Raw genomic sequence first — 9146 nt, 5'->3', positions numbered from 1 at the left:
GGGGCAGGGAAGGAGGGAGGAGGGAGGAGGCGCAGGGAAGGAGGGAGGAGGCAGGAGGGGCAAGGAGAGCCACCCGCCCTCCTCCGGTGTCTGGGCCCTGCCGAGGGCCGGGGTCCGGGGCGGGTCCCGGGAGGGGACGGATAGGGGACCCGAGCGGCCGCCGCAAAGGCTGGGAGGGAGGTCTAGGTGGGACACGCTGGCCGCAGAGGAGGCGCAGGCGCCGCCGGGTCCCTGGACACAGACCCTGCCGCGAGCCTTGGGACCGGGCCAGGACCCGGAAAGCGGGGCGGACGGGAAGCCCGGCCCAGCCCCGGACCCGGGGTCAGCCTGGCCGGAACCAGCCCCATGGCCTCTGCCTACGCTCGCTCCCCCCACCCCCCGCACACACCTGTAACGCCAGACACACACCTGTTAACCGAAAGGTCCTTTGGGAAAACGTCGTCCACAGGTGTGGGGGGTTGTTTCTCATACTCAGTTTAGAGGGAAGACAAGTTAAAATTTTGTCATTGATCTCAAAATTGTCATTTTATTTGCATTTACCGTCCACTCAACAAACATTTTTCCCAACTACCTTTCCTCAAAGGTGTGCAGAAAATAAGGAGAAGAGGGGACACATACTCCTTTGCGAGAAACCGCTGCCTGCCCTTCATCCAGCCCAACCATTTGAAGGGAGTGGATGTTCCTCTAAGGTTGGGCTGGGGCCACGGCAAAACCACTGCAGACAAATGAGAACCGAGTAAGGACAGGCTGTGACCCTTCAGTCACCGCTCCCTCACTGGCTGCAGTCACCTGCTCGACGTTTGAGATGTGGTCAAGTCCTCACTGCCTCCGTCCATCTTCCTTCCGTGTGTGTGTTAGTCGCTCAGTCGTGTCTCACTCTTTGCGATCCCAGGGACTGTGTCCATAGGATTTTCCAAGCAAGAATACTGGAGTGAGTAGCCATGGATGGAACCCAGGGATGGAACCCACTTCTACATTGCAGGCAGATTTTTTTTTACCATCTGAGCCACCAGGGAAGCCCCTTCTCTCATTAGCTTTGCGCTAATGGTTGAATATGCGGACAATCTACTGCATGAATGCCAGGAAAGACAGCCCACTTGCCCTCCATTAGAAGGGAATGAATACATATACAGAAGATAGATAAATAAGGTCCTGCTGTAAAGCACAGAGAACTGTATTCGGTATTCTGCGATAAACCGCAACGGAAAAGAGGATTTAAAAAAGGATGTATGTGTATGTATAGTAGAATCACTTTGCTGTACAGCAGGAGTTAACACACCATTGTAAATCACCCATACTTGAGTTTTAAACTATTGATTAAAACAAGAAGTGAGCAATGTCAAAGGTGATGAAAGATGCACAGAGAGGCAAAATCAAGCAGCAGAATGAGGGAGCTGTGGAAATGATTTGGTTTTGAGCATTGCTGATTTCAAAGCAAAGTAACTTATTTCAAGTTTTTCATAACACTGAATCATAAAATGTAGACACTATTTGAAAATGTTTCATTTTTAGCTCCTAGAATGTGTATTTATCTGACAAATAAATGTAAACCTTAATAAGACAAAAAAATAACTACCAAGTTTGGAACAGTAAAAGCATCTGCATGTAATAAAAACTGAAGTGAACAAATCCATGCATGCATTTGAGTTGAGAAAGACAAGGGGGGACATGATCAGAACAGAGCAGTTTTAAACCACTAATCCACCAAGTCACCTTGAAAGTGACTACTTAGTCTATCAACTTCTGCATCTGAAACAAGGTGGGTGAAGGGAAGGCTGATCGGACAGTTACAGTCAGCAAATAGGTAAATATTATGTGTCATTTATGGTTATTAAAACCAAAACTCAAACAGGTTCACTCACCACAAGTAGCCACTTTGGACCAAGACTCAACCTCATGTCTGGATTCCAAGTCCAGTTTCTTCCTGCTGTCCCAAGGATGTCTTTCACAGGTCACCTCAGGCACCCCTTAGTGTGCTGTGTGACCTGCAAGGGAAAGCTGACACTTAACCAGGTAATGACTCTGGAGACCAAGGGACAATTATGTTTTATTTTATTCTTATTTTAGTTACTTGCTTGTATTTAGAGAACAGTTCACAAGGTCTGGGAGTAGGGCATGGCAACCCACTCCAGTGTTCTTACCTGGAGAATCCCATGGTCACAGGAGCCTGATGGGTTGCAGTCCATGGGTTGCACAGTCGGACATGACTGAAGCAACTTAGCATGCACGCACACAAGGCCCTGAGTGGAATGGTCCAGCTTTTGAAACTCTAGACCAGAAAATGCCTAGCTGCACCCCTCATCAAGGGCTTCCCTGGTGGCTCAGTGGTAAAGAACCTGCCTGCCAATGCACAAGACTCTGGCTCAATCCATGGGTCAGGAAGATCCCCCGGAGGAGGAAATGGCAACCCACTCCAGTACACCTGCCTGGGAAATCCCATGGACTGTAGTCTGCCAGGCTCCTCTGTCCATAGGGTCGTAAAGAGGTAGACATGACTTAGTGACTGGAAAACAGCAACGCGTTATCAAAGACCTGGAGACTGTCTGGGATACAAGGGATGAAAGAAGCCCACACGATTCCCCAAGTGTCACCTGGGACACGGCTCAGCTCTTTCAATACCCCTGCTGCTCATTCACTCTGTTTTTTAGAACACAATTCTTTCATTAGTTTCCATTACTCCAACTTGTACAATGAAGTTTTAGGTCAATTATTTGAACTTCTTGAGCCATCTTCCCTCTGTCAAATGGTGGAGGAAAAAATCATACCTTTCCTAGACTGTTGTTGAGCATTCTGTGAGGCAGAGCCCTGGTTCTTTATAACCTGTACATCTCTTTTATAGTAAGGTATCATCATTATCTTTATAATTACCTGAGAAAGTTATACTGGGCAAAGTCCTTTCTTTCCAGGGTCTTTTAAGAAGTCTGCAGCAACAGTAATAACTGCAAAATTCTGTCAAGAGAATAATATAGGTGAAAGGAGGGTAAGGGAAAGAAAAACACGTTCATCTGACCATTTCTGGGAACTGAACCTGAAGGAGAGGATGTACACGTGATATGCGCATGGCCCCTGTGACTCTGAGCAGATACATGAGAAATAAACACGCCCTGACATGATAATGATAGCTTGGATTCCTACAGTTCTCATCCAACCAAGACTTCAAAGTGCTATCCCCAACGCTATCTCATTCGTCTTCTCAGCATCCCTCTGAAGTGGTGAAGACAGATATAATCATCCCCCAGTTGCAGACAGGGAAAGATGAGGTGTCAAGAAGTTCCTGCTGGCAGTGATGATGCTTTGACACGAGTCAGACTCTTCCATTCCCAGTCCAGCGTGCTCTTTGTTAAGCTCTGGTACACATGCTTACACATACAGAAACATATGTGTGTCTGCTCACCAACTTCCTGCAAAACTAATTCCTCCTCCAACCCTCCTACAGTCAGTGGGAATGTATAATGGTGTGGCCACTGTGGAAAACAATGTGGAGGTTTCTCAAAACACTAAAAATAGAATTACCATGAGACCCAGCAACGCCACTCCTGGGTATTTACCTGAAAAGAATGGAGAACCCTGATTAGAAAAGATACACGCACCCCAGTGTTCACAGCTGCACTGTTTACAATAGCCAAGATGCGGAGCAGCGTAAGTGTCCATTGACAGATGACTGGGTAAAGCAGAGAAAAGATTGAAGTTTTGCCATTCACAAAGTGTGGATGGACTTGGAGGGCATTATGCTAGGTGAAGTAAGTCAGAGAAGGACAAATACTGTATGATATCACTTACACATAGAACCTAAAATACACACAAACTACTGAAGATAACATAAAAAAAGAAACGGACTCACAGATACAGAGAACAAACTAGTGGCTACCAGCTGGGCAAGGGAAGCGGGCAGAGACAATACAGGTGGAGAAGATTAAGAGGTCAAACTGTTCGGTATGAAATAAGCTGTAGGGGTATATTGTACAGCACAGGGACTATAGCCAGCATCTTATAATAGCTATAAACAGAATGTTAGTTGCTCAGTTGTGTCCAGCTCTTGTGATCCCACGGACTGTAGCCTGAAAGGCTCCTCTGTCCGTGGGATTCTCCAGGCAAGAATACTGGGGTGGGTTGCCATTCCTTTTTGCAGGGGACCTTCCCAACCCACGGATCAAAATCAGGTCTGCTTCATTGCAGGCAGGTTCTTTACCATCTGAGCCACCAGGGAAGCCCATATAACCTTTAAAAATAATGAATCACTATATTGTGTACCTGTAACATATTGTATATCAGCTATATACTTTATGTACTATAAAAATATTGAAGCCTCAAACTGTGACCAGACTTATTTAAAATTGAAATGAATCAAAATTCAGTGATGTCTGATGGGAAACATTGTAAAGACAGAAACTAATTCTCCCAACATAAATATATTAAAAAAGCAAGTTGCTGGGCACCGTTAGTTGCTGCTGCTGCTAAGTCGCTTCAGTCGTGTCCAACTCTGCAACCCCATAGATGGCAGCCCACCAGGCTCCCCCGTCCCTGGGATTCTCCAGGCAAGAACACTGCAGTGGGCTGCAATTTCCTTCTCCAATGCATGAAAGTGAAAAGTGAAAATGAAGGCGCTCAGTCGTTTGACTCTTAGCGACCCCATGGCTGCAGCCCACCAAGCTCCTCTGTCCATGGGATTTTCCAGGCAACAGTACTGGAGTGGGGTGCCATTGCCTTACCACCTCAGAAAGTTAAAGTAACAGAATATTTATACTTCAGTAATTCCACAAGACTATAATAACCAAAGAGACACTTTGGAAATTATCCAGGTGAGGCAAAGCTGTACTTGACATATTTATTAGTACTGTGTTAACAGTTCTTATCTATGTTTATTGACATTTAATGACAAATTGAAAACCTACATAACTTTTCAACCACAAATGTTTGTGTAATTTTCTAGAAATTTCCCATTTGATTTTTAAGTTTTGTGGTTAAACAAAAAGCTTGGGAGATATATTTGCTAAAAGCAACTTCCTTTGACTCATAATAAATATTTATTACAGGGAAAAAAAAAAACTAATTCCTCCTCCAGTTGTCACGATATCGGTAAATATCAGCATGATGTATCCAGTGTTTAAACCAGAAACCCATGGGTCATGGTGATTTTTCCAGTTTCCTCTCCATCAACAAACAAGTCTGCCAGCTACCCGCCCCCAAATATATTTCAGTTTCTACCTACTTCCCTTGTCTTCTTTGCACCTTTATTTCAAGCATTGTGGATCCTGGCCTCTGGCCCTCCTCGTCAGCCTGCCTGCCTCTGCTCATGTCTCCACTGTCTGCCCTGGACGTAGGAGTGACATTCTGAGCAAGTGGCAACAAATGTATGTGTGCGCATTTACTTAGTTGCTCAGTTGTGCCCAGTTCTTTGTGATGCTATGGACTGTAGCCTGCCAGGCTTCTCAGTCCATGAAATTCTCCAGGCAAGAATACTGGAGTGGGTTGCCACTGCTTCCCTCCAGGGGATCTTCCCGACCCAGGAGTTGAATCTGTGTCTCCTGTGTTGGCAAGTGGACTCTTTACCAACGGCACCACCTGGGAAGCCCCAGTTAAATACTTATCTGCATCCTAACTGCATAAGGACATCTAAGGGTAATGGAATCACCATGTAGAAAGACAGGAATCCTGAGGCACCACGGTTGTCAGGAAACAGGGCTCTTAACAGCTCAGAGAAGGCAAACCCAGAGGGGCTATTTTGGTCTCAGGAGTGGGAAGATGCTGCAAACTCCACTGTCTGGCAAAAAAATCCAAGCAGATGGAGTATTTATAGGCCCCTCCCTGGGGACTTCAGCTCAATCAGGATGGATGCTGGGGAGCAAGGGCGAGGAGTGGGTGGCGAATGGCACCTTCCTCCAGTCTCCCTGAGACGTCTGAGGAGCTGCTTGACTGGGGAGGAGCCAGGGCTCTCTAAGTGCCTCTAATCCTAACCCAGGCTTCAGGGATGGGTCCTGAGGTTCAGTGCAGCCAGAATCACCAGCAGAGCTCCTTCAAAATGCAGGCTTCCAGCCCGTCCCTAGGGATGCTCTTTTACCAGGACCAGCATGGGTTTGGGAATCACACTGTTCTAACAAAGCAATGCTAGGACCGCAGTTAAGAAAGGACCAACCTAGTCACCCAGAGCTGGGCAGGGAAGCTAGTCCATCAAGGGCCTCTGGGCTTCGGTTGATAAAGCCAAGGAAGCGTACAGGAGCTCCAGCCAGTGCTGGTTTGCCGCTATAACAGAAAGGACCTATGTGTTGCAACCTACTTTCATTCTGGTCTCCCCTCTTCCTACCCACCCACCCCACTGTCCAGGGCTCGGCCTCTTCTCTTAATAAAAGCTACACAGATTTTTATATAAAGGATATCAGTTAATAAGGGAGCCAAAATATTAGCTTTCCCAGAGAAACACGCATGGCTGCCCTGAGTTAACTCAGGACCCAACGTGGTCCAGGGTCATCCACATCGAGCCTCAGAAGGTCCCCAGCTTATACTGTGAAACGTCACTGGAAGCATGCCAGAGAGACTGCTGACCCAAGTTCAAACATAAATGTAATTTATCTGAAGAAAATGTACTAGGATGTGTTCCTTTCTGTGAAAAATACTTTCTCTTGTCAAACTCCATTTTCACTTTGAAAGCTTAAACCTTGAAGTGATCTTTTTGCTTCTAAAGCAGTCTTTCCGAATATCCATCACTTTATCTAACCATCTTCAGGAAATGAAATTCCATCATCTTTCTTGGTAACCCAACTGTAGCCTGCCAGGCTCCTCTGTCCATGGAATTCTCCAGGCAAGAATACTGGAGTGGGTAGCCAGTTTCTTCTCCAAGGGATCTTCCCGACCCAGGGATCAAACCTGGATCTCTCATATTGCAGACAGATTCTTTACCATCTGAACCTTATATATTTGAGGTTGAAATATAAGGGGAGTGCCTTATATCTTTGAGGTTGTTGTTTATCAAATTCCAGACTTCTCTTTCTCTGTTCAAATTAAATATAAAGGTTGACTTTTCTAATGGCATTTAAATAGGCCAGTTTAAACACACTCACACTCATGGAACACTCATAATGTAAGACCTAGGTTTCTGTTTTCATTATAATATTGGGTCAAAAATGTGGGCCCTTCTCCATTTACTCTCCCTGATTCATATGTACACTCAGACACAAGCCTATATTCCATGATCTCAAAATAAGTTGAAATGATCCCATCATAACATTTTCTTTTGTCTACAGCTAACAGGTCACCTTTGCTCCTTCTTGCTCCCAAATAAACATATTTATTCATGTTCTTAAAAGCACAGTGATCATCACACTAGATACTGATGCTGTTACCCTCCAAACCTGCTCTTCCAACACTTGCCTGAATTCAGGATGTGATTATCCTCCTTTTACTGAAATCAGACTGCTCACTAATTTTCTGTCCTTCAGTCCCCTCAACCTACACTGCCAGAATTTTCACCCCAACATTCACACTCTTTCTTAGAATTCCTGTCCTCATAAGCTTCTTTGGCCTCAGAGCTTATTTTCTTGTTTTATAAATTTTGGGAAATGTGTAAATCAGACAAGCATATAAAGTTTAAAGGTGCAATGTGAAAATCTTGCTTTAAAGTAACAATCATAATATTAAAATTAAATTTCCATCATCCTTTCATTCCACATAAATTAATCTGATGAAATATCTAGTAAATTTATTATAAAGCACTCCCCTGTGTAAATTCCATAATGTATGATAAAAGTACTGAATAACTCATCAAAAAATGTATCAATCGTTTATATTAATGACTTAGACCTAAGCATGGCAAAGTAGAAGATGTTCTTAACCATCCCACTCAATTTAATCTCTTTTCCTTGTGATTTAAAGTGAGTGGACCCAATAAATAGATAAAAATAAATAAGAAATATGAGTGGCTACAGAGCTTTTTAAATAGGACACCAGGAGGGTATCAGTCCACTTGATATTCTCTCTCTTAGACAAGATTGTGGAAGACTACAGATTAAGATAATTTGCCTGTTTTCCATGATGCTTTTATGCAAAAATGATGATTTGCATAATTTCTTTTCAGTGTCAATTTAATTTCTGAAGCTTTTTTCAAGCAAACTTCCACATGTCTCCAGCGTACACCATCTGTCTCATCTCTTTTTCTCTCTTTTTTTAAAGTATTACAATTATCTTGTAACTGGATAAGCTGTCAAATCTTTGTTCCCCAAGGATTCTTTCCTTTGATAAATGAAAAGGAACTGTATACACTGTTACGTGTGGTTGTACAATTGTGCTGGGGTTCAGGAAAGGTTAAATGTTCAAAGCAGTTATGGCTACACTGACATATTGGAGGAAATGTGATCAAGTAAGCTGACTAGACATTTTAAATCAGATTTACTCCAGGAAGATGAAGGAGTGTTTAGTCAAAAGATGGGGAGATCTTAAAGCAGAAGGAAATTGAAAATAGTCTTTCTAAGAGTTCTGTGGCCCAAACTCCAAGCATTAGAAAAAAATATGAGGAAAAGATGATGACCGTATAGACAACGAATTGCTTATAAAGCCTGCTGGCATTTGCAAATGGCTGATGCTTATACTGGGGAGTCAAGTTTTATGTTTACATGGTAAGTGTATACGCAGCAGGAACTTCCAGGAAATCTCATGGGTTGCCAAGAAAGTACATATTGAAGTATTACATTGAAAAAAAGATTCTGCCAAAAACATTTAAAAACCTTTTTAAAATTGATGTTTGCAAGAAAATGGCAATAGATAGAATTTATGTAGCACTCAGAATTTATAACCACTATATTTTATAGCATTTCATAAAAATTTTACTTGCAACTCAATTGCAAGCAATTTGTAGAACTCTAATTACTGAAATTTAGTAAGAAACTGCAGAGTACAGTTAAAGCTTCAGCTATCCAGAATTCTTGAAATATGGGTCACTCTGGAAAACCAATTTTTATTTGGATGAAAGTATCGGAGAGATAGTATACCTTTCCCTGATTTTTTGAAATAAAAAACACAAGAGGTTAACATTTACAGATGACTCCAGGCCATAATTGCAAATGTCGATTATTGTACAAACGGAATAAATAGGACTGTGGACTCAGATTTGAATAGAAGGGCTTTAGAAAGTTTACTCACGTGACTTTAAGAGAGTT

This window comes from Bison bison, unplaced genomic scaffold (assembly GCF_000754665.1).
Source record: "Bison bison bison isolate TAMUID 2011002044 unplaced genomic scaffold, Bison_UMD1.0 scf7180017864316, whole genome shotgun sequence".
NCBI classification, from domain to species: domain Eukaryota; kingdom Metazoa; phylum Chordata; class Mammalia; order Artiodactyla; family Bovidae; genus Bison; species Bison bison.
Note: the sequence above shows the minus strand (reverse complement) of the source record.